Source organism: Lytechinus pictus, chromosome 17 (genome assembly GCF_037042905.1).
Source record: "Lytechinus pictus isolate F3 Inbred chromosome 17, Lp3.0, whole genome shotgun sequence".
Taxonomy (NCBI): domain Eukaryota; kingdom Metazoa; phylum Echinodermata; class Echinoidea; order Temnopleuroida; family Toxopneustidae; genus Lytechinus; species Lytechinus pictus.
Genome location: NC_087261.1, coordinates 22736741 through 22763278, shown reverse-complemented (window position 1 = coordinate 22763278; position 26538 = coordinate 22736741).

Here is a 26538-nt window from a genome sequence, read left to right as displayed (position 1 = left end):
CAGGTAATGTAATCAGATGTTTTAGCAAAAAGATAAATCTGTTACATCTATTGCATTTAGGTAAATTTATATTTTTTATAGGGTGAGGGTTTTAGAGACCCGATTTGAACCGAAATGAAAAGAACATCCTCATTTATTGTTCTTAGCGTATCAACAAATTAATCACCCTCCTCATTTCTATGAACATCCTGTCATAAATTGGGAAGCGGATGTGATCAAAGGAGATCAAATGTGTGGGCGGGGAGCAGGACTCTACCAGACTGTTGACAATAACAAAAGAACCAAATAAAAAATCGATGAGCACAACCAGTTTTGCTGGTGTTTGCTTTTTGCACGTCTACTTTGTATGATCTTGGTCATACTAGTATTCATTTCACCTTTCATTCCCTTTATTAGGGTTTATCAACCATGTCAACGAATTGACGATCCCAATATTGACCGCACGTTTGTTTTAACATAATGAGAATTCGCAAATGCCCTTGATATTCTTAATTCTGTTTTATTTCAAGTTTGTCATTAATGTTTGTTAACATTCACTCTGTTAATAACTTGTCAATCTTGATTTACAAAAAAAATCAAGTCTGCTTATTAATGCCTTTTATCTATTTTAATTATTTTTTGTTGATATCCCTTTTTTTTCTTCTTTCCGGATTCCACCCTGTGCACCCCATTAAACTCAGGGAAGAATGTTTCAAATGTTTTCTAGTTCTTACACTGTTCACAATAAGGAGATGTGATTAGGTGTATTGTTTACGCTGAAGGGAGAGGAATGGGTGCGTATGGAAAAAATATCCCAAAATATAGAGAATTGATCTCCATCACATTAACTCACAATTGTGTCCTATTTTTAAAAACAAGTTTGTATGATACACGTATGCCTCCCATGTAAGGCGTAAGGACAAAAGTTTACCTAATGCATCAAATTAGATTGATTGATTAGATTCATTGCGGTAAATGAAATACAATAAAATCGATGTTCCAACCAGGGTGACCAGATTTCACAAAATTAAATACGGGACAATCGACAAAGCACTATGTACCATCGGATCGACCGAGCCAGGCCAAAAAATCAACAAAAAGGCTACACAATGTTAGACTTGTTAACAAAATATAATTAAGAAAGGGGAAGGGAGGGTGAGCGGAAGAAAGAAAAGAGAAAATAATGAGGAAACAAGAAATGAATTGAGACGAAAGAAAAAAATAAGGAAAAATTAAAAGGAAAAAAGTTTGAATAAAAGAGAGAACGGTTTCCGTCATTACTTGTAATGAATAAAGAAAGAAAGAATTAAAATAAAGGAAGGGAAGATGAATAAATGTGTGAAAGAAAAAACATAAGGAGAGAAAAGAGAAAAGTAAGAAAAATGGAGGAAAAGATAAAGAAATAAAAAGAATTTCTTCATTATTTGAAAGAAACAAAGACAGAATAAAACATGAAGGAAGAAAGGGAAAGAGGGAATAAGGGAAAACAGAATTTAAAAAAAAGAAAAAAATAACATCTACAAAAAAATAATAATCTACAATAGATTCCGATCACGCTAGTTTAAAAACATAATGGTCTATCACAAGATAACCAAAGTACATGCAGATGTAAACATAATGCAATGTACGTACCCTAGGGAACCCGAGGATAAGTGCGGGCACGGCCAATATTATATAGCACGCAGGAAACTGCGGGCCCGGGAAAACGCCCTCGTCTGCTCCCCTTGAATACCCTCGGTTAGACGCAAAAGCCCCCTAGGGTGTTTGCGTGCTCGGGCGTGACGTTTCCCGCGGCCGGCACTGTATATTACGTTAAGAAGTCTAACATTGTGTAGCCTTTTTGTTGATTTTTTGGCCTGGCTCGGTCGATCCAATAGTACATAGTGCGTTGTCGATTGTTCCGTATTTAATTTTGTGAAATCTGGTCACCCTGGCTGGAACATCGAATTTATTATTTTTCATTTACCGCAATGAATCTAATCAATTAATCTAATTTGATGCATTATGTAAACTTTTTCCTTACGCCTTACGTGGGAGACATACATGTATCATACAAACTTGTTTAACAAAAAAATAGGACACAATTGTGATTTAATGTCATGGAGATCAATTCTCTATCTTTTGGGATACGTTTTTTTCCATACGTACCCATTCCTCTCCCTTCAGCGTGAACTATACACATAATCCCATCTCCTTATGAACAGTGTAAGAACTAGAAAACATTTGAAACATTCTTCATTGAGTTTTAACGGGGTGCACAGGGTGGAATTAGGAAAGAAGAAAGAAAGGCATATCAACAACAAAAAATAATTAAAATAGATAAAAGACATTAATAAGCAGACTTGATTTTTTGGTAAATCAAAATTGACAAGTTATTAACAGAGTGAATGTTAACAAACATTAATGACAAACTTAAAATAAAACATAATTATGAATATCAAGGGCATTTGCGAATTCTCATTATGTTAAAACAAACGTGCGGTCAATATTGGGATCGTCAATTCATTGACATGGTTGATAAAACCCTAATAAAGGGAATGAAAGGTACGTTGAACACGAATACTAGTATGACCAAGATCATACAAAGTAGACGTGCAAAAAGCGAACACCAGCAAAACTGGTTGTGCTCATCGATTTGTTATTTGGTTCTTTTGTTATTGTCAACAGTCTGGTAGAGTCTTGCTCCCCACCCACACCTTTGATCACATCCGCTTCCCAATTTATGACAGGATGTTCATAGAAATGGGGGGGGGATTAATTTGTTGATGCGTTAGCAACAATAAATGAGGATATTCTTTTCATTTCGGTTCAAATCGGGTCTCTAAAACCCTCACCCTATAAAAGTATAAATTTACCTCAATGTAACAGATGGAACAGATTTATCTTTTTGATAAAACATCTGATCACATTGCCTGCTCTCTATTGCGGTTTTTAAGTTACATTGGTAAATATTCGAATTGGGAAGAGATGAAAGTGTTGGAAATAATAAAGGAGAAGAAGGAAGAGGAGGATGAGAGAAATGAAGATGGGTTCAGCTTCATGATGAAAACAACGCATATATTTCGCGCAGTTTTATACAAAATTATAGACGGGATTAAAACGAATATTAATGTCCCTGATACACCTACATGATGATAATAACACGAATAATTGACGTCGAAGTAAAGATTAAACTATCATATTTACCAACTGCGGTTTTATATTGATAGATTAGTCGGACATCAATTAAAGTTATAAACATTATTTTTATTTTATTTCAGTAAAGCAAGATTTTCCTTCGGAATATATTTTGTTATATGAATTGGAAATGATAAAACCAAGTCACAACTTGGTATAATACAGAATTCAGTGTTACATGGCAGCTAAAAAAAATAAGACATGACATTTGTAAAGCGCACTTTCCATCTTGATTGGATGCTCAATGCGCTTTAGAGCAAAGCAACAAAAGCTATTTACATAATGTAACTATTTAACACATTTCTAGCACATTTAGCTTCAATGTTTAGACACACACCCAAGTAAAAGTATGTTTTCGAAAGCTACTATGACGTAGTGAGTGGAATGGATACTTAACGAGTTAATTATCACTTGCCGACAAAGCAAGAATGGAGCTTTACAAACCATTCTTTTCTTTTGTTAAGAGTTTTGGTGGGTGCTCACGCAAACGCTAACTATCAAACCGAACAATTCTTTTTGGGGAACAAAGGAATTAGTCAAGCCAAATTAAAGAATGAAAGCCCCGTCCGGTTCACCTCTATATAGTCGAAAATCCTTTTAATCATCACGCGTGAGCATTACTGATTAAAACAAGTTTCATAACTAAGTACTGCAGAACTATAAGGTATCCATATTACCATGAAACAATAAGCCCCCTCTATTTTCTGTTTCTCCCTTTCCCCTTCTTTTCTTCGCTCCCTTCTCCTTCTCTCAATTTTTATATTTTCATTATCATTTTCCCTCCATCCCTTCCTTTTTGCCTTTTTCTTTCATTTTTCTTTCTTCTTTCTTGAATTCTAATTCGGTACAAGTTTTTAATTGATACAACGAGAGCAGGAAATTATGAGCATGGTGAGAGAAAATAATTACAAGATTGAGCGCAAGAATGTTCAATACTTGCCATCAGCGTAAAAATGGGCAGATGCGAGTTACTAAAGTATTTTCTGACATGAAAAACTGGACAATTTCCCAATTTTTTCTCCCGCTTTCTCTCTTTTCCTCTACTTTTTCTTAAGTCCCACTTCTTTTGTCCCCTGTACTTTTTACCTTCTCCTGCACGATTCCTTCTCTTCCCTCCTCCGCTTTTTTACTCCATTTTATTATGTCGCCCTTCTTCATTTTATTCAATGTTCCCCTCCTTATCCTTCTCTCTTTCTCATTCTGTCCTTCTTCCTTTTCTTCCTTTGTCTCTTCTTCTCCCCTTCGATTTTCAATCTATTTTCCTTTTCTCCTTTTCCCTCTTTCCTTTCTGTCTCACCTTCCCTTTTTTCATCCCCTCTGTTTTCTTCTCCATTTCACCTTTTCCTTATTTCTTTTCTTTACCCCCTTTCCCTCTTTCTCCTCTTCGCCCCCCCCCCTCTATTTTCTCTTTCTCCCATTTTACCTTCTCTCACTTTTTATATTTCTCTTATCTCTTTCCTTCTCGTCTTCAATCCATCCCTTCCTTTTCGCATTTTCTTTCATTTTTGCTTTCTTCTTCATTTTATCTGCATCTCGTAGATCCGCGCCTGAAAGGCATGTCAGGGTATATAAAAAAGGATGACCATGCAGGGAAAGAATAGAGTAAATAGTTCTAGGACGACCTCCGGAATGTAGGGTCAACATCAACAAATACCTGCTCCACTGTCAGAAACACATTTACGGTTTGATTTTGATTTTGATTTATTTATTTCCGTTTTACAATTGTACATAATATGATGAACATTACATAGCAAGGTCGAAAATACTACTAGACAAAATATATCATAAATTTAAGGAACATAATTCAGTAAATAAAGATATCTCAAATGACATTTGTATTTAAAGTGAAACGGAGGGACTTGCCGAAAAAAGCAAAGCTTGTACAAGAGGCAAGCCCCTTTCTTAGTTACATTACAAAATTACAACAAATAAATATTGGGTCTTGATAATAACTTTGTTTAAAAATAAATACAAACAATTTTGTGCATTTGACAAAAACGTAGCTGATGGATCGTGTGGGAAAATATTAAGTTTTACAGGAGGGAAAGAGGGGTGCAGTACACTAAGTAGAAAGAAAGAAGAAGGCGGGCAGCAGGAGCAGGTACTTTGGCTAATTGCAATTTAAAGAAGAAAAAATAAAACAAATAATATACATGACTTATGTACATAATATGGGCGCATGTACACAAAAGTCGAGTATAATTAAATTAGTTATTCACTGCTTGACCTGTTTGCAACGAGTATTGCAGAATTAACATTTTTTTTCAGTTTGCGTTTAAAAATATTTACGTTGGGGGATTCTTTTAAATCTTGAAGCAGAGAGTTCCAGTAGGCAGGCCCGGAGGAGACAAATGAATTCTTTGCAAATAGAGTTCTTGTTAAAGGAAGATGATAATATTGTCGTTGCCTTGTTGGGTAGCAGTGTACGGATGCATTTTTATGGAACATATTAGAGAGAATGGCGGGGAGGTCGTCCTTGCTTAATTTGAACATAAATTGACTAAGACAAAGTTCGAAAAGATATACAGTGCCGGCCGCGGGAAACGTCACAGTGCCCCCTAGGGCGAACGCGGTAGCCCGTAGCGGACATTTGAGGGGAGCGGACGAGGGAAGACGCCCGCGTCCGCTCCGCTAGGACATGAGTGCCCTAGGGGAGCCCCCGAGGGTAGTGCCCGCGACTATTCTAGGGTGTTTCCCTAGGATGTTCGGCCGTGCATTCTTGGTCGAAAGAGGATGTCTGATTTGAAACATTCGTTCAAGACTGCATGTGATTTTTATCTCATATCATGCATCAGTTTTCGATCATTTATCGTGGATAAAATCTGTTTTGAAAATTACAAAGTTTTGGGTTGATAACTGGGATTTTAGGTTTTTTCACGGAATGACTTATTGTGTTCGATTACACACTGGCACCAGCGTTAAGGGTCCTTTCCTATGAATATTCTTCCCGTGGTGTCCGTTATTTCATTCACTGACATGGTTAGTCGTGATCATAAATGAGTTTCTGACAGTGGAGCAAGTATTTGTCGATGTTGACCCTACATTCCGGAGGTCGTCCTAGAACTATTTACTCTATTCTTTCCCTGCATGGTCATCCTTTTTATATACCCTGACATGCTTTTCAGGCGCGGATCTACGAGATGCAGATAAAAGGGAGAAGAAGAAAGCAAAAATGAAAAAAAGGCGAAAAGGAAAGGATGGATTGAAGACGGGAAGGAAAGAGATAAGATATGTCACTTATTTTAAGAATGTTATTTTCAAAAAATAAGATATCAGTATGTGATCTAAAGTGTGTTTGAAAAATTATTCTTAGAGCTTTATTCTGGAGAAGTAATATTCTATTTAGTTGTGTTTGTATTGCACATCCACAGGCAATAATTCCATAATTAATATATGGTAGAATAAGGGTGTAATATAATGATAACAAAGTGCGGGAAGGGAGAAAATGTTTGAGTTTATTAATAATTCCAATGTTTCTAGAAATTGTTTTACATATACTATCGATATGAGGCTTCCAGGATAATTTGTCGTCAATAAGGATACCCAAGAATCTTGTAGTGGAAACATTATTAAGAACGAAATTATCAAAGAAAATACTGTCAGGTAGAGTATTGATTTTATTACTGAAAAGCATGTAGTTTGTATTCTGGTGATTAAGCGAAAGTTTGTTGGCCTTGATCCAATCTGTAACATTTGTTAGTTCAAAATTTACGATTCTAACGAGTTGGTTAATATCATCATGGGAAAAGAAAATATTGGAGTCGTCAGCAAAAAGTATAAATGAAAGTAAATTTGATGTATTTTTAATATCATTGATGTCAGTAATGAAGAGAAGTGGGCCTAGCAGGCTACCCTGGGGGACACCACAAGTAATTGGTAGAGTAGTCGAATTGCTATTATTCACTTATACGAATTGGGTCCTATCAGTGAGGTAACTACGGTCACGACTAACCATGTCAGTGAATGAAATAACGGACACCACGGGAAGAATATTCATAGGAAAGGACCCTTTACACTGGTGCCAGTGTGTAATCGAACACAATATGTCATTTGGTGAAAAAGCCTAAAATCCCAGTTATCAACCCAAAACTTTGTAATTTTCAAAACAGATTTTATCCACGATAAATGATCGAAAACTTATGCTTGATATGAGATAAAAACCACATGCAGTCTTGAACGAATGTGTCAAATCAGCCCTCTTCTTTCGACCAAGAATGCACGGCCGAACATTCTAGGGAAACACCCTAGGATAGTCGCGGGCACTACCCTCGGGCGCTCCCCTAGGGCACTCATGTCATAGGGGAACGGACGCGGGCGTCTTCCCTCGTCCGCTCCCCTCAAATGTCCGCTACGTGCTACCGCGTTCACCCTAGGGGGCACTGTGACGTTTCCCGCGGCCGGCACTGTAGTTATGTCAGGTAGCTGACGACCTGACACTTTTATGCAAAGGAATTATTCAGGAAATAAGGCCATAGAGCATATAATAGATTTTGGAAAAGTTTCAGGTGTTATTTTAAAGAAGGAAAAAACACAAGTCATGATTGTGGTTGGGGAAAGATACACCTTTAGAAATGATAAGTAGTATTCCATGGGCTGAGAATTATGTTAAAGCCCTCGGTATATTTTAACAGACATGAAGCTATAAGCTGCGAGCTTAATTGGTCAAAGGATAAAAATGATAAAATAGAAAGATTGCTTAACATTTGCAAACAACGAAATATTACATATGAAGGTAGGATAATTATCCTAAAAACATTAATATTGTCTAAATTTGTATACACTGCTTTTTTTTGGGTCAAAACTACCTGGTTAAAAAAATTAGACAAATTAATCATGTAAATGATGAACTTTCTTTGGGGATCAATAATTCACAAAGTAAAAAGAGCTATGGTTATTAGTGATTTGTCATATGGTGGATTAAATATGTTAGATCTAGGTATACAGTTAAACAGTTTTAAGTTAAAATGGCTTTTCAAATATCTTGATGACACTTAATCAAAATGGAAATGGATGTTCGATTATTGGTTTGATAAATTAGGTGGAAGTTTTATTTTAAGAAATTGTAAGTGTGATCCACAATATATCCTGTCATTGAAAACGATTCCAAAGTTGTATCGTGAAATATTATATGTCTATTTTACATTCAAAAAAGAAAAAATGCTTACAGAAAAGAAAAATGTAATTTCACGTGCAGAAACATTCCAAAGAATTGTCATGGTTTAACAACAATATCAGACATAATGGAAGGATGTTGCTATTTAGGAACTGGATACGGTCAAATATTTGTTTTCATTGGTGATCTGGTATCTAATAATACCTTTCTTACTTTAAATGAGTTAAAAGAAAGGTTAGTCAATCTTGATGGACAGTGGTTGACAGAATATGCAGTTTGTTTTTTGTCAATATTAAAAATGTGGAGAGAACTAAAAGAAAATAACCTTGCTTTGTTTAGAAAATTTAAAAATTCAATTTTGAATGATGAGTCATGTATGCCATCTGTAATACATTGCTTAATTGTAACTCTAGAGTAAAACAAATGTATCAAGAGATGTTGCTATTAAATGATGAAAGATCATGGGCCGAATTATTCTGGAGAGAAATTTAAGATGAAGAAAATAAAAATTATTGGTTGTTTACATGGACACTGAAACCATTCAAGAAAATATTCAAGTATTCAAAATAATACCATAGCCCATTTTAATTTCAATGTTATGAATAATTTATTACCTACTCTCTGTAACTTAAACAAAAATGGAATTTAAGAAAGACAGATATTTGTAGTGAATGCAATAAGTTGAGTGACTTATTACATTTGTTTTGGTTGTGTACAGAGGTTGATAAGTTTTGGAAATACGTCGAAGCACTCATAAGAAAATGTCTAATTCAAAATTCTCGTTTGAAGCCTCAGGATATTTTTACGGTTTAAGAAAAGAAAGAGAAAACATCTCTGCTGGGATTACTACAGTGTCACACAGTGTGTTTACTATAGTGGAATGTGTGAACATAATTTTCACACTGTTACAATTCTCGAATTTACTACAGTGGGATTAATTTCACATTGTGGACAAGACGACATGGTGAGTAATAACAGCATGCTCACGTGACCGACTATGTGAATGGGCCTATGTGATTCACACTGCTGAAACTGTCAAATGTAACGGTGTGATGGTGAGTTCATATTGTGTTCCACACTGTGGTACACACTATGGGGCACTGTGTTATTTCGAGTAGGGTTTACACTTTCGAACTTGACTTAAAACCTTGATTCACTTTCAATTTCAATGTTGCCATCCTGTGGTTAGTTAAAATTTCATTATCCGTTCATATCTAACAAATCGAATGAATAAATAAAATGTTGGTTCTGCTTCAGAATGTATAGAATTGAGAGGGGGGGGGGGGGATAAATAAAAGTGGATTTTGTTAATATAGAGGTGAATGGTAATTTCAATGGGACGATACATGTAACCCCATTATAACCAGATAACTGCCATATTCCTTTCTTTAATATTAGTTGTCTCTCAAGTAATTAATTTAATTAAGTCAATAATTAATCAAGTAATTAATTAATTAATTAAGTAATTAAAGTGATCATTTCACTTTGTTCTGGTTTAAAGAATTATCCATTTGGTTCCTGAAAATGGGCTAAACATTAGGCTTATAGTGTAAAAATACCATCCCAAAAGTTTCAAAGTATTACATTTACAGGATCAATTTTAAAACCTTGGAGATGTAAACCAAAGTTTGAAATAATTGGGAGTTGGTTTCAATGACTATGTGTATACAGGGAATATGTGCACCTTAACACATTAATTCTAGATGAACACAGCATGACCTACATACAGTGTGTACAAGGTATACACTGAATGTACAGTGCAGCTAATAGTGTGTGTATAGGAGATACACACAACAGAAGGCAGTCAAAATAGCCAACAGACTTTTTGAATTGGAGAAAACTGGTCATAAGCTGAACCCGTCTACTAGACGGTTCTCAAAATCAGGCTAATAAAATTGCTACTTGTATCTAAATTAGAGTTTTTCATCCTATATTGTGGTCTGTTTCGGGGTTTTTGAGGACAAATACAGGCACTCATACTCACGTTTCAACTCAGTTTGAGAATTTTTTAAATCAGCTGCTCACAAAGTTAAACGATCCCTTTAAGTAATCTAATGTCTTCAATTTTGACATAATTCTATTTGAGAATATTATTTCGATGCATATGCTCGCGTCTCACCATTTCTATTTTGTCTCAATGACAATTTATTTTGATGTGTACTTTTTATCTTACGAAAACTGCCAGTTGACCTTGGTTTTCTTTCAATCGCTGAAGATGTATCATTGTTTTGAATAATTTTAACGAGGGTAATAGCAACTTTCGAACCGAAACATATTACTATAAAGGAAAAATTCCAATGTCACCGTATTCAACGAGAAAACCATGATCATTTGCAACGACATGACCCCATCATTATTATGTTATTTGTTTTATCTGGATGCTACTTTCCCAATACATTATGGTGATGCTATTCCCTGTCAAAATGATTGGAATACTAACTTTGCTTCACTTATCATGCGTGTTTCTGCAAGTCTCTCTACGGCGACAGGATTTTGCAATCTCCAAGTGTACAGACGAGAGACGAAACGAAAAATACCAGGGTAGGTGTTCGTATCATCTGTTTGAAAAAAGGAAAAACAAATCTTAATTTATGTCTGTTGTTTTAGTTTTTGTTTTTACAAAAAATATACCTCATGATTAAACAAAAAATGCTGAAGTACTAAATTTTCAAACTGTTTTCTGGATGACCATGTATTTGTACAATCGATATCAATCGGGTCTTTAAATTTTGTATTTATTTATTTATTTTTTTTTTTTAAGTACTCAAGCTTCAGAGTGTTTAAGCTTTCATGGTTCTACTAAGTTGGCAACTTTACAAGTAAAGCAATTCGATTTGATAATGCAAGCTAACTAGATGATCATTGAAATCTCAAAATTTTCCACAGTTTTTTTAGATATTGATTACCTTGGTTGCTATGAAACTGGATGCTTGAACATGGAATACAACGTTAGCTGTCCAGAAAACAGAGGGACCACGCCCGAATCGTGCACATCCAGATGCGGTGAAATCGGGTACATGTACCTTCTGGCCTTTGTCTATAAAGGTTCTAGATGTTCCTGTTCATGCAAAGAGACATGCATTGATAAAAAGGTGCAAGATTATAAATGCGGGTTACCATGCCAACAGGACGGTCAGCTATTCTGTGGTGGCATAAACTTCAGCGCTGTCTACGAAGGTAGGTTCATATTTGGTTTCTATTTATGTATTTTCTTTTATTCTTCTCGTCTTTTAGGGTACGTTGTCAAAATCTGTGATGCGTCTTTTAGCTGGGTTCCAGCTAAAAAAAGCTCTGTGCGTCTTTTCATAGCGGTTTTCTTGCATTCCTTATTGTCTTGGGTGTATATGTAGTATTATAATTAATATGAAAGGCCTCCTCGGGCCCTGACTTCGGACAAAGCTATCTAATACTACCCGTTCATTTCCTTAAAATGTATACGCAAACCAAAAATATATATACTGAAGGTTTAGATTGATATATAAATGTTGTACATGATAGACAACGTCATGAAAACATATATGGGTTTGTTTATAATCAAAGGTCCCATTGTTATGCAATTGTCCTTTTTTAGAATGGACTCTTGTATTCATCGATTATGCAGATGAATACGCCCACATTGTTATAATTATCTCCAGAAGCTTTGGTAAAATGCACAAATATTTATATCATATTGATCATCATAAGCATCGTCACTAACACTATTTAAAGCGAGAAGCGTGGCACGTTCATGACTTTGAAAATGATGACAATGTTTTTTCATAGTAAAGGTCACGGACAGCGGAGGGTTTTGGGGTGGGGGTAGAGACGATATTAATTTTTTATTGTTCGTGCTGAAGTGCCGAAGTGCCCTCCCTCACTAACCATTCTTCTCCCATACAGCATGGCACCTTCAAATGCACCAGCAACAGGTGCATCATATGTGAAATACACCTTCACGAGGGCGATACTTTCACCAGCAACTCTACCAGCCTGTCTCACCAAATCAAGGGCAACATCACATGCACTACCACTAATGTTGTATATCTCATCACTTGCAGAGTTTGTAGGGTACAATACATAGGGGAAACCAAGACCACACTCAAGAAACGATTCTACGGGCACAGATCCACCGTCAACACAGCAAAGCTGGACACTCCAGTTGGCCGCCATTTTAACCTCCCCAACCACTCCATCACTGACATGATGCTACAGGGCATCGAATCTTTAGGTACCCGTCCTGACTCAGTCCGTACTAGCAGGGAGAAGCTCTGGATGAGACGACTTCGCACCACCCAACCTCATGGCCTGAACATCCAAGAGGGGAACGACTGATTTTTCTTTCCTATCCACTTTCAATTTATATATACATATAATTTTTCCCCTCAGCTCTTTTGAATAGTTACATTATAGTTTCTTACTCTACTTTCCTCCCATATCTCATACAAGCTCAGCTCCAATTTTTCCTTCCTTATTCAGGCGATATAATAATTATTATATATATATATATATATATATATATATATATATATTTGTTTTTTCTCCACTCACCTCTTTTAGATTTACCACATTTGCTTATTTACATGTATACTATGGTTTCTTCATAATACACCCCCTCTCTTTTATATTTGCTTTTACCTTTTTAGGCAATTTGCTTCCTCTTTTTCACATATACAGATTTTTTTTCTTTCCTACTATATAGTCTAATGTTTTTTCCCGTCACACCTAGCGGATTACCATATCAGTTACACCATATGTGTATATATTTATATATTTTTTCATATACATTTCTTTTTTGGATATATTTATATACATATCACTTATAGATACATATTTACACTTACCTTCTTCTCTTAGTTTGTTTAATGCTTTATCATATATACTTATATGTCTTTTGCACATTATCAGTTGTTCCCCATTCTTTTTCTTTTTTTCCCCCCACTCTTATGCACCAGTTTATTAAGCCTTTCTTTGTAACCTGTTTGACCCACCTCTCACTAATTCTCTAGTTATTCATCCCTCTATCACTGTTTTGTTCCAGATCCTGTTTGATGTTGCCTGCCTCATTATCTTAATCCCTCTTGGCCTTACTTACACTAACTTCCCTTTGTGTCTGCCTACTCCTTTTCTTTCATCCCCTTCACTAACCTGATTGGTCTTCTCTACTCACTAATGCCCCTTTTGTCTCCTTGTTTCTAGTGTTGCTGTAGCTTGTTTGTGGTCTATATTATGGTTGTTCCACTTTATATGTTTGTCATTGTGCCTCCGACGAAGATTCTGCTAGGATCGAAAGCTTAGGCCCCTTTTTGACTTTATAATTTTTTTTTCATTTGATTTACTCTGCACGTCTAGAAGGTATTTTTTAAAGAATGTTTATTTGGGACAAACCTTTAGTAACCGCCATCCATTGATGTCTTGTTTCATTTCTCCATGTCTTGCAGTGAAATTCCCAACACTCAATAATGTGGAAACCTGAAAGATGGTGAGTTGGCTTCGTTCTTAATAGTTTTCCAATTGTGGTAAAGGCATACATGTACATCTCAAATGCACTTCAGGTTAAAATGAAATCATTACTTTTAAATGTATTAATTCGATCACCTCCTACTGGACTGTTTATTCAGTCTATTAAAAAAGGAGTGGGCACCCTGTTTATGCCCCCGCCTGTCTATCATGTCCGTGGGTTGACTACCAAATATCATCACCTGGTATTTAATAGACTTTAACAAACCTGAGTTTTAAGGTCTATTTTACTAGTGTACATGTATGAGATATATTGTAAAATGAAGCCCTGTAAAGCCCCTTTCACAATGGACGTATGACTATTTGCGACCTTTTTGTCGTGAGACAGGCTGCAACAGGCATCAATCGCTAGTCGTCTCATAAGATCGCACAGAGGTACTCACAAATGCAACAGCTGTCGTACAACAAAAATAACCAGTAAACCCGGTTGCACGAGTGAGTCGCATATGCTCTTATTGTGCTCGTACGATCACATGCGAGTGTTGCACGAGGGATTGCCAGTGGAACGGTCTCATACATGCGAATGCAATGTTGTAAGCCGTTGCGATCGGTCTTTCAACAGTCTTATGGTCTGTGTATTATCGTACCCAGTCGCAAGCCTGGTCTCTGTACATGTAGGTCGCTAGCACATGTGCAAGTGTTGTACGACTTCCAATCGAGTAAATGCGACTACTTAGTTGTGCCACATATCGCAACAAGTCGTACAACGTTGAACAACACTCACACGATGATCGCCCGACCTATGGTACGACCTGATGCGAGCGGAATCGATCGTATGTGATTGCGTTTGGATGTTGAATATGTTCAAAGTTAAGATGCAACCAGTTACGACCACCTCGAGTTCGTGCGACCGTCTACAACGACTGCGAGTGCTCGCAAGACACCAAGAGATCGATCGTGCAACAACAAGAAAAAACTGTTGCAGGCGGTCGTAAACTGGTCGTATGTCTATTGAGAAAGGGGCTTTATTTATTATTAACTCTTGTTTTGTAACAACGAAAAAAGGTCGCATACATGCGAATGCAACGGTAGTGCAATGTTGTAAGCCGTGTTGCGATCGGGCTTACAACAGTCGTATGGCCTATATATTATCGCACCCAGTCGCAAGACTGGTCTCTATAGGTCGCTAGCACACGTGCAAGTGTTGTACGACCTGCAGTCGACTAAATGCGACTACTTAGTTGTGCCACCTCTCGCATTAAATCGTACGATGTTGAACAACACTCACACGATGATCTCCATACCGATGGTACGATCTGATGCGAGTGAATCAATCGTATTTGGTGAGAAGCAAGGAAGAGGGAGTACATTGCATGATTGTAGTCTTGCAGTTGCAGCGACTATTGCTTTGTCTCTAACTTAGAGTGGGTTTTAGACAGTGGTACGTGAAGGTGGGTAGATGATCGAATACATTAAGGGACATTAAGAAGACATTAAGACCTGCGTCTCGGATAAGATAAGTTCTGTGAAATCTAGCACCAGAACCACATATGGGTTAACATCAAGATTTCATAAATCATACTTGCAGAGAAGGGAATACAGTCAAAAGCAGAGTACATGAATGGTGTTTCGAACATTTCACAAGCCAGAGAGCTGTATAGTATCGTCGGAAAGTTATTTGGCAAATCGTAAATAGTATAGTTTTATGTATTAGTCCATACATAGGAAACCAACAATTTCAATAGTATGATGGTTTCTATTGTTTGTTAATCTTATTTGTATACCATGTTTTCTCTTCAGCAGGAATCAATAGCTCTTCCAGGGGCTACATAATTCTTGTAACGCTCCTCGTTATTTTCATTCTCATCATATGCAGTTTGGTATAAAGCACGGTGGCCCTCTGTCATCGACGCTTAAAAAAGTGGCATCTGCCCAATATCATAGGTGAATACAGCATAAAGATCACACTCAGAAAGAGAGCCCCTTACCCGATCATAGATCGCCGTCGTGCCATGGCGAACGGGGATGCGCGTGGTCATTTGCACAGTGAAGAGATGTCGTCCTCTTCCTATCCCAGAGACGCACCTCCAATCGGAGATGGAGACATCAGCCCATACTTATATGGCCACGGTGTAGATCATATTTCTTATCAGGTACACTGTAAAAACTGTGGTGTTAAAACTGACACCAATTGGTGTTAATAGAGGACCACACACTGAGGTGTTAAAATAACACCCTAGAGATTTGACATAACACCAAAGAGTGTAAATGTAACAAGTGTTGTTATAACACCTATAGGTGTAAAACTAACACCACCAATTTAACACCGGTGTAAAATAACTGGTGTGGTCCTCTATGTACACCGGTTAACACCACAGTTTTTGCTGTGTACCCTATGCCACTTTCGAACGTAAGACCAATATTTCATCGGGCTTCGTTGATGATGACTACGGCGTCACAGAACCCTACACAGGAATGACCACGATAAGTCGTGAAGCATGTGGGAATGGAGAGGACGGCTACCTCATCCCGACAAACAATGTGAAGGAAATTAGCTCTTCTGGGTATGAATATTTAAACCGTTAGTTTCTCATAGTTGTTTATATCCGCACTAATTTGCATTTACGCATATACACCGGCGTGCCCCGATATACATGTAGCATATACGCACATGTGTGTAATTCCTGCAAATTGGGACTTAAATCAATAATAATATAACAATATATGTTCATTTATATAGCGCTCTTATACATCATCATTTCACAGCGCCTTACACAGTGATGGAATAGAAAATTATAATAACTAATGCATGTAAAGAATATTGACTATAAAGCAGAGTTTTAGATGTTGCTAAAATACTTCCAAAGAAGGAGAAAGTCGCATATAATTTTTTTGGAAGGGAATTCCAGAGTCGCTTACCCGACCATCGATCGCCATCTACCAAAACAAAGAACAAATGAAACGATCAGATACAAGTTCGGATATACATAATATAGTCCTACTAAAACATGTTTAAAGGTATTGTTTAACTTTGTGAGCAGCCGATTTAAAAAAATATCAAACCAAGATGAAACATGTGTACAAGTGCATGTATTAGAACTAATCAACCCTGAAAACAACCATTATTGAGAATGAAAAGCTAAAACTACAAGGCAAACCCCGACTTTGTAAATAGGCGTCTTGTAGACACCTTAATAGTACACATAAGTATATGGGATGAAATTAAGATGGTGTTTCCGGTCACTTTATATTTCAATGTTTGAAGCACTAAATATTTATTTTCGAACGCAATTTTTTCTGGGCTTCATTTTTGTAACATATCACAGACACAGGTGACAAGTGTGACCTTCTAGCTCAGATTTTTTTTTTAAAGTCAAACCAATGTTAACCAATCACTTTAACGTGCAAAAAAAGGTAGGTCTCTGTTTGTGTATGGCAACTAATCGGACGGGTGACCGGGACGTAAGACTGTACACACATTTTTGGCAGGGGTGTTGGGTTATTTCCCTATGTAATTTAGCACAATCTACGTGTTTTCTCGCGAAAGATCTCCGATCTGATAATGGAGTGTCAGGGACAACACGTGCATTATCTATTTCCCCTTAATCTAAATATTCAACGTACATATTGTTGATTTTCAACCATGAGTAAACATCTAAAATTCCATTTTGCTTAAATCACGACACAAGACAAAATAGGTTACGCACGTTTACCTTTAATTTTGCTTTATTGTAATACGTTATTGGGTATATTACACACACATAACCAATTTAGTACTACATGTCATTAAAACATTAAGTTCAGTCAAATTTGTTGGTGTTGTCTTGTCTGTTGAATTCGTTATAAATGTTAGTCTAGATATAGTTGTATTTCCACTTTCGTATGCCGAGCACATTATGCGGTTTGTTCAGATTGAAGGGGAAAAATTGGAAACCACTATAATTTTTTGTATTTTGTTTTTGTTTGTTTGCCTGTCTCTTTGTTTATGTCACTTTACAAATCAGTGAAGGTAAGAGGTAGTTTAGAAATTGAGGTTGGTTACTTGCTCTGTTTAAGATAATTACAATGATAATAATAAAATAGCAAAATGTATTTGTTATTATCATAAATGATTACTGCGTAGGAGCGCGCAAGTGTGTATATGTGTACGTTATAGTCGCATAAAAAAAAAACATTAAAATGTATGTTTCCGCGCATGCGTGTGTCCATAACATTTCAAATGAGTATTTCAGGATGCTGCATCAATGAGTGTGATGTGAAACCACATGGATCTAAGATTCACACAGACGCAAGTATTGCAATAATCACTTGAAAATAAATAATAAGAATAAATGATAATCACGAAAAGGGGTTTGGATTAAAAAAAAATTACTCTTAGTTTTTATGTAAGTATGGCAATTAACGTTATAATCACATCTTGCCAATGATTAATGTGTTGAGCAAAGATTGCAATGGCATCCCAATAGGCTAAACAAACAGTAGCTAATTAAAAGTTTCAGTCTTTATAACATGATATCCATGAGTGTGATAATTAGCTTTATATTACATATAAAAATATCAAAAAGTATAACTGTAATGAATACCGAGATGGTTTTCAAGTGTTTTAAAGACGTTTAGAAAAAGAACCGGAAAATATGGGGGTGGGTGAGAGCGGAATGTGTGTGTGCATGTGGATGAGTATGCTTGTTTGCGCGTTGGCAGTTTGTGTGGAGGGTGCGTGAGGGTGTATGTGAGCAGGTACGTGAATGTGAAGATGTATGATATGTGAGGAATGGGGCAAGGTCAGTGATTTTTTTTTTGACGACTGTGAGCGTTACGGGATTGCAAAGTTGCTAATTTTCAAAAATAATTCATAATGTGTATATTTATCCTTTCTTCTAACAATCTATTCCCTGGTCGTTTGTGTATAATCTTACTAATAAGGCAAATACTGTTAATAAACATGGGACATGACGCTGTGTGAGGGTGTGTTTGTGTGTGAATGTGGGAGCTTGAAGCAAAATAAACATGAGACGAGTAGTTTTACGCCTTTTACGTTAAAGTTTTGTTTTCGGCAAAGCACTCGTGTTAATTAGTATGTGTTGTGACGTTTGCATACAGAGGATAGTGAACATTTGTTAATATTGTTGTAGTTATTTCCCTTGAGTTTATGATGTCGAATTTGGTTAAAATTTTGAATCAAAAGAAGTTGTAACCAAAAAAAAATGTGAGGGTGTGTGTGTATGTATAATTATTTTTATGTGTTTGAGACAGAGATGGGTACAACTAGGGTAAGAAATTTAGAGAAATTAGAAGGAATAATATATTTTTCATATCATCAATTTTCATAAAACCGATTATTTGATAGGAACTAAATGGGGTGGGCCTACATATTACAGATTTATTACAGATATTCAAGATTCCCAAAATGTTGGGGTATTAAATGAGAAGAGGTTGGAGCTGCAGCATGAAACATAACAGCGATGCAAGTAAAAGAATGGTATACAATTCAAGACTTCATAGAGTGGTGGGGGATGGGGGCTATGTTAAAAGTAGCTAAGAGAGAATAATTAGTACAACATGTCGATGGCGTGGATTTAAAAGAAAAAAATAACAGGCGAGAATAGTTAAATGAGTAGTAACGGAGTATTAAAAAAATACTTGGTAGCGTGTATTCCAATCGGGCATCACGCTGATGAAAATATCCAGCATCTCCCCCCCCCCCCGCCCCCATCAGCACCCCCCAGGTTGTGAAAGTGTATTGTATGCATGCATGGCATGGGAGTGTGGGTGAATGTGGAATGGGGGGGGGGGGGCGTTGCGCGGGAATTTGATGAGGAATGTTTAAACAAACCCTGCGTTCTAACAGTCATCTTTTGTGAAGGGGGGAGGGCGATTATCTATATTATGTATATATTATAAGCAGCTGGTTTTCGAAAGTTCGTGTGTCTAGAACACCATTGTTTGGTATTTAAATCATCTATATCATTAACAACCGCCTTTAATGCGGAAATCAAAGGATTACTCTAAAGATGATTAATAACAACGGAAGGAAGCAACCATTGTATATATGCTCTTGAACATTAATAAACAAGGGGGCGCGAAAAAGTGATTGAAAGTAATAATGCCCTTACAAAACTATCACGATATCTGTCTTGTGAATATGTACGACTTTGTCTGTCTCTTTGGCAAGTACAACACAGTAACCAACTGGTATTGTTTTTTTAAGATTAGAGTAAAAATGCATAATTCTGCGCTTGCTATATGCATGCTAATTCTAAGTGTGGATGATGTTTTCAGTGATGGAAATTCCGCACATGCGACTGACACTACTAAGGGAACAAAGGCAGGAGAGCGAACAGCAAACGGTATGTTTTGTAGTCTTGATAAGATTAACTGCAAAAAATATATATCATTTTATATGGGTTGGCGTGTTTAATGTGATTACTTGGGGTTGGAAAATTTGACAAGCAAACAAAAATGGTAATCACGCAAAAAGTAACGTCATCTCGTCCAAAATACATGTTTTATTTCGATTTTGAATGATGTATTTCTTTCCAACAACAAAAGTAGGGGGTGACAATTTATATTGTGTCCCTCACTATTTTGGGTAGGGGGTCGCGTCCCACCTGTCCTCCCTCCCCCCCTCCCCCCCCCCCGGATTTCCGCCCATGGTTTTGGTCCAGGGGAAGATATTATTCCTATCAAGGATGGATCATTATCAACCATGAATATATTTTTTTTGCACGGTCGTAATTCCCGCCTTTTATGTTCACATCTGTGACATTAGCTGTAAATCTCTTAAATGACCAAAAATAGTATCAACCAATTGAAATGTCAACATGTTGGTTGAACCCATTACATTTTCTTTCTTTTTTGTGATTGATGCCTTTAATGGTAAAAACAATTTTATTAATTTAGAATTTATAAAGCGTAAAAATCTGTCAAAGGCTGGCACTCTATGTGCTGAGTAAAAATTGTTCAACTTACACAGTACGAATAAATATTTAAAAAAATAGATTAACAACAAAAATTACCGTATCTGTTATTATTTGGCATGTTTTGAGGTCAGGGTGACGAGTAAGTTCGGAGCAATTAAAATCACATGTTTGCCTAATGAGGCAAGTCTTCAATTTGTTTTAACTCTTTCGGCGCAGAATTGATTCGAGGGGGGAGGGAATTGTATTTGGAATATTTTCTTTGAATTCCTTTTAGCAAATTGCACCACTGATGCTACCCAAGAATTATAACAATTTATCAGCTTCTCCAGTACAAAAGGGAGATAACCAACCATTACAATTCTTGAATTTAATTGTACATATGTGTAAAATTACAACATTAGCGTGGTGAGAACAGGGTTTGTTCAATGTTAATTACAGCGCTCGGATAAAATGCAACTAAATGGGTCTTTTAAAGTGGTTTTAAATCCTTTTTTTACAGATGGTGCTTACATCGGTTGCTTTGCTCAAGGATGCTTGCACTTCGACTATGTCGTCAATATTTCCAGATCCATAACACCCGATTCGTGCACAGCAGCGTGTAAAGAAAATGGATTTCCGTATGCCCTGATCTTCAACCGAACCAAATGTTCTTGCTCCTGTACACACATCTGTAAGAACTCCCCCCTGGATGACGGTAGATGCGGCCTGCCCTGCCGAGGGGACCTTACGCTGTTTTGTGGCGGTTTTGAGGGAGCTTCTGTTTATGCCGGTAAACCTCATTACTTCCTTACATCACCGAAACTGGTACGGCAAAGTAAAAGCCCTGTGTCAAAACGTTCCACTTTTAGTTGTTCGTCTCCAATTATAATGAAGAAAATGTCTGTTTGGGGTAAAAATGTCATTTTTTTTTACATGAGATCAACACACTAAAAAAGTGAAATGTTAAATCAGCAGTTGAAAGGTTGTGGGAGCAACAAGCTTTTTGATATGCTATATCCAACGTACCTGCTGCAGAAAGCGGAATCCAACAATTTTAGTGTTGGGTTGAACCATTTAGGGTGGTGAATGCAGCAACATTGATAAAGATTGTCACTCATTCATCCTTTCAATTGCTAATTTATTATTTCGCTTTTTAGAGTTAACCGTAATATTTTTTTATATTACTTTTCCTTTCTGACGAAACATACGGTAACTGAGTCGACCATGTACTGTAAAAAAAGAAGCTTTTTAAGATGTTAAGCGCCTTTTTTAAGCCTATCACTCTCACAACTATTGTTTAATCTGTTTAAACAACTGTTTAAATTTCTAAACAAGATGTTTAAATCACAAAAAAGTATAAACAACTAGTTGTTTGAGTGACAGGCTTAAACAATGTGCTTTTTTACTGTGGATATATGCACAGTAAAACAAAAATAAAAAACATCGTTTATAAAACACGCAGTCTACTCTTTGAACCATACAGTATTTTAACAGTTTAAACGACAAATCTTTTTTATTTAGAATTAAAAAAAAAAAGAAATTGTTGATTAGGATTTTAACACTTGTTTAAACCATTTCAACAAATACTGTGATGTTTATGTATTAAACAGCGTTGCGTAGAAAACGATTAAATAGAAAAAGATTTTGACTGTGTTCGATAATGTCATTAGGCGGTTTTTTGCTGCTGGTCCATCGTGAGACAACCCTCTCTTTTGAGTAAATAGACAATAAAAAAAATACCCCGCTATCAGCACTTATTCAGTCGCGAAGGCACTAGTTCAATATTAGATCGGGTTGAAATAAAGGAATGAAACTACATAGGCATAATAGGTGATATATCAACATTATATAATACTAATAATAATAATACATTTCATTTATATAGCGCATTTTCATCAGATACAAAGCGCATTAAAGAAAGAAAGAATATCAGAAACACAAATAGGGAGTATGAAACATAAAATGATAACTACAAAATTATGAACATTATGAACCGTACAGAAAAATTAGAATAGGTAGGTTTTAGACATTTCTTAAATATATTTTTCAATCTCCCTCATGTTCATTGTCTTCTCATTTAGTCGATGCTAGCTCAACCATGTCGATGAGTGACAAGTGTTACCAATTACCCAACGAAAAAGAAGGTAAGGTTAGCTATTTTATAGATGGTACATTATATATCTTGGACCATTTGCAGAAAGGGTTACGTTTCTACGCATCTCAAAGAAGAAACAAAAATAACACAAATCCCGATACGCGCATTTCATATGCTGAACATCAAGTTCCCTTTGATGTTTAGAGTAGAGTGTGATGGAGAAGTTTTCTCTGCTAGGGCCACAGGTCATGTTAGTATATTGCTCCAACCATCTATTTGAGCAGATAAACCGCGAAAATATGACGATTTTTTAGATGCTATATGTGAGGTTACTGGCGGATCCAGGGGGGGGGGGCACATCCGGCTCGTGCCCTTTGTTTTTTTCTGGCAGATTTTTTTTGCGAACGAAATTACCTAAAATTATAGGTGAATACCTGTTTTTGTTTACTCCAAATAGTACGTAATAATTTTTTTAGACGGAACTTTCGCCATAGTAGTTTGGTAAAACGGCAATTTTTATGGTCGACATAAATGGAGCCCATCGTCAAAGTTCCATGTAAATAAGTTGTAAAAAAATATTTTCGTTTCCTGAAAATTACGGTTATCCAAAGAAGAAATAAATGCAGACTTAAAACAAATACTGGAATCAATTTCCTAGGGTATACAAAAAAAAAAAAAAAAAATTCAACAGTTTTTTACCTTTTCTAATTAATGCTCGTGCAGCTCATCCAAATTTTTCAATAAAACTATTTTGTACATTTTTGTTTTGCTTTTGTTTTGTTTCTATTCTGCAGTCTTTGCTGCCACATTGGGCGACATGTGTAACCAAACAAAAGAGGACAAATATGGTAATCATTCCCTAATTTCTTACAATATGTTTATCTCCTCATTTGAAAGCTTTGGTTAAATGGCTTTGTATTTATTTAAAGATAGTTTATTGAGTTCTGTAGTCTCAAAACTGCGATAAGATATAACATGAATTGAATACAAATGCTGAATTTAGAGAAGAAAATTAAATTCAAACTAATATTTATTCCCACAATGCATTTGTTTAATACTTTTAAATCTGCATTTATCTCTACATTTCCCAAATGAATCATATTTTTTCAGAATACAGACGACTTCAAATAATCATCAGTGCTGTGATTGTTCCCGTTGTAGCTATCATCGTTGCAATCATAGGGTGTATGGTGCATCGACGACATCGACATCGCCGACTTGGAAGACAACCCACGACAAATCCGCCAGAAGCTAACCAGGTTAAAGAAGTTCCTTCCGATACCAGCGACACAAATGAGACATTGGAGAGGTTTACGCAAGAATCGGTTTTGCATGTCTATGCAGAAGCTGACCAATGTTTTTTCTCGACTCGAGCATTAGGAAACAAGTTCCAGAGAAATTCAGATCCGGATCCGGGTAAGGAAGGTATTGATGAGACCATGGATGCTGTTCAAGGCAATAAAGGGTATCACGGATATGTTGACATGCATTCTAAAGGGAGTCGGTCTAGGGGAGACAAAACGGTTAGAGATAGCATGACTGATGCAGATGGATACGTTATCCAAGACGGAACTGGCATACAAAATGTACCTTACGAAGCAATGGCGTCTCAAACTGCATGGTTATAAGATTTGGTACAAGGGGATTGACTCTGAGATAGATTCAACGTCTTGTTAACTTGTCTTGCTCAGCCCCTTGAGTTTTGACAGGCATTTCGTCCAAGATACATTTTATATTTTTAGTTTTTTAGATTGAACTTCGTTACCAAACAGCCAAACGCTTGTTTAATATTTATAGGAAGTTGCTGTAGATGATACCATAATCAAATCAATCTACCCAGGCAATCTGCTTTGTTTTACCAATCATGCCAATACAGAACTTACCGTCGGTGCTGTTTTGTTAAGTCTTACATATTCGATAAAAAATGTATTTTGTTAATTGAGATATAGTGACATGCATAGGTGTCGGTGTTTCACGGAGGCAGTATTGTTACACTCCTGGTATTTTACTGACAATTATGATCAAAAGCAGGCATATATTTTGATGAAAAAACATCAAAAATTATACATAATTATTATATATTTAAGGAAAAGGCTATAATAGTTAAGTGTTATTTGCATTAATGCAATATATGATATGGATTTGTCCCTGAATGGTTATAGAACAATATCAATTTCGAGATTCGGTAAATATTTTGGCCATGTTGGCGGTGGGTTATGCTAATAACTCGGGTCGCGTGCGAAATAACTTGGGTTTTGGACTTTCGCGATTTCTTTTTATTTCGATGCGTTTTTTTTTTCTAACGGTATCTTCAATGGCACAAACGCGCTGGGAAAATAAAATGAAATAGAAATTCGAGTTTTGTTTTAAGCCGGCAAGGGCCTTAAATAAAATGTACTGGACTACTGTTTTAACATAACAAACAAGAAAATCAGCCATGGGACTCAACTAACTAAGAATAGATCCGGACTTCTGTGTCTCATACGAGGACTCCGAGTCGGAACATGCCATATCTGCCACATCGATATTGCATCGTATTATTCCCATATACGGATATGCCTGCCTGAAATGGCCCAAAGGCGGGACCCGGCCGCGGTCGGACACGACGTGCATCGGTATAAAGCAAGCTAACGTGAGTCAAGCCGAGGTAGATCCAACGTTACAGTGCCAGTCAGTCGGCAGCCCGTCCGAAAATATTTTATTCAGCGGTATGCATAGCCATCCGTGGTTTAATGCATATACGTAATGAGCTGTGAAGACGATCTTTCCGATCTGCGTTTTAAAACTTTGCTCTTAGAATAATTGTTCATTTCTCATACAATTTTTCTTATTTTATAGATAAAAGGGCCATATCATGTTTTAAGTAACTGGATCCCTAAAAAAATTCCCTACCTGAATTTTCGAAACATTGAATAGGTGATGTGCTTTATTGTTTTTCTTTGTGCTCGCGTGCGAAACGTACGTTGAGCTGAACGGAGAGTCTTTCTCTCTCTGTCTCTCCAACCTTCCGAAATTAAAACAGTCCCTCGGACACAGTTTAGGCGCTTGACAAATAATGCTCTGACAACCAAACTAATTTTTCTCATCGGCATCAGTAAAAATGTGAATGGGCTTTTAAAACTAATACTAAAACTGATCTAAAATTGATCTTGAATCGATTTTAAATTTATCGTGTTTGTTATGTTATAAACAGTAGTCCAGTACATTTTGTTTAAGGCACTTGGGGCTTGAAACCAAACTGGAATTTCAATTTCATTTTATTTTCCCAGCGTGATTGTCCCATTGAAGACAACGTTAAAAAATCGCATCGAAATCCAAAAAGTCGCCAAAAATCCAAAACCCGAATGATTTCGCACGCGCAAGCGACCCGAGTGATTAGTATAAGCCTTGGCGGGCGGTATTTAATTTCATCGAGAAAACCACATTCCCTCACGCACAAAACAAGATGCCGCTAATGCCTCGTTTACATTTTCTACGATTATCGTAGGTTGGGTTAGTTAACGATTTCTGATGGCTTTGTAGATGGCTCCGGGCTACGATATTTGCGTTTGCATTATTTACATGTATGGCCATCTTAAGATTTCCTGCAATAGGTATCGCAGAGGGTGAAATAAGCCATAGAGAGGTACTGCGGATATCTTACGATAGTCAAGCTCTAAACGTGCCTTATTGCAAATCGTGTCATGTCCGTATATTATTCGATGCCTCTGCTCTGATCATAATATCACAAAATCCCAGTACAATTAATTTACATCCATAAAAGACCTAAAATTCTTTGGGGAAAGAGGCTAAACAGAATGATCTTAAGTCCGTTCTTTAGTCGGTCGATTATTGTTCGT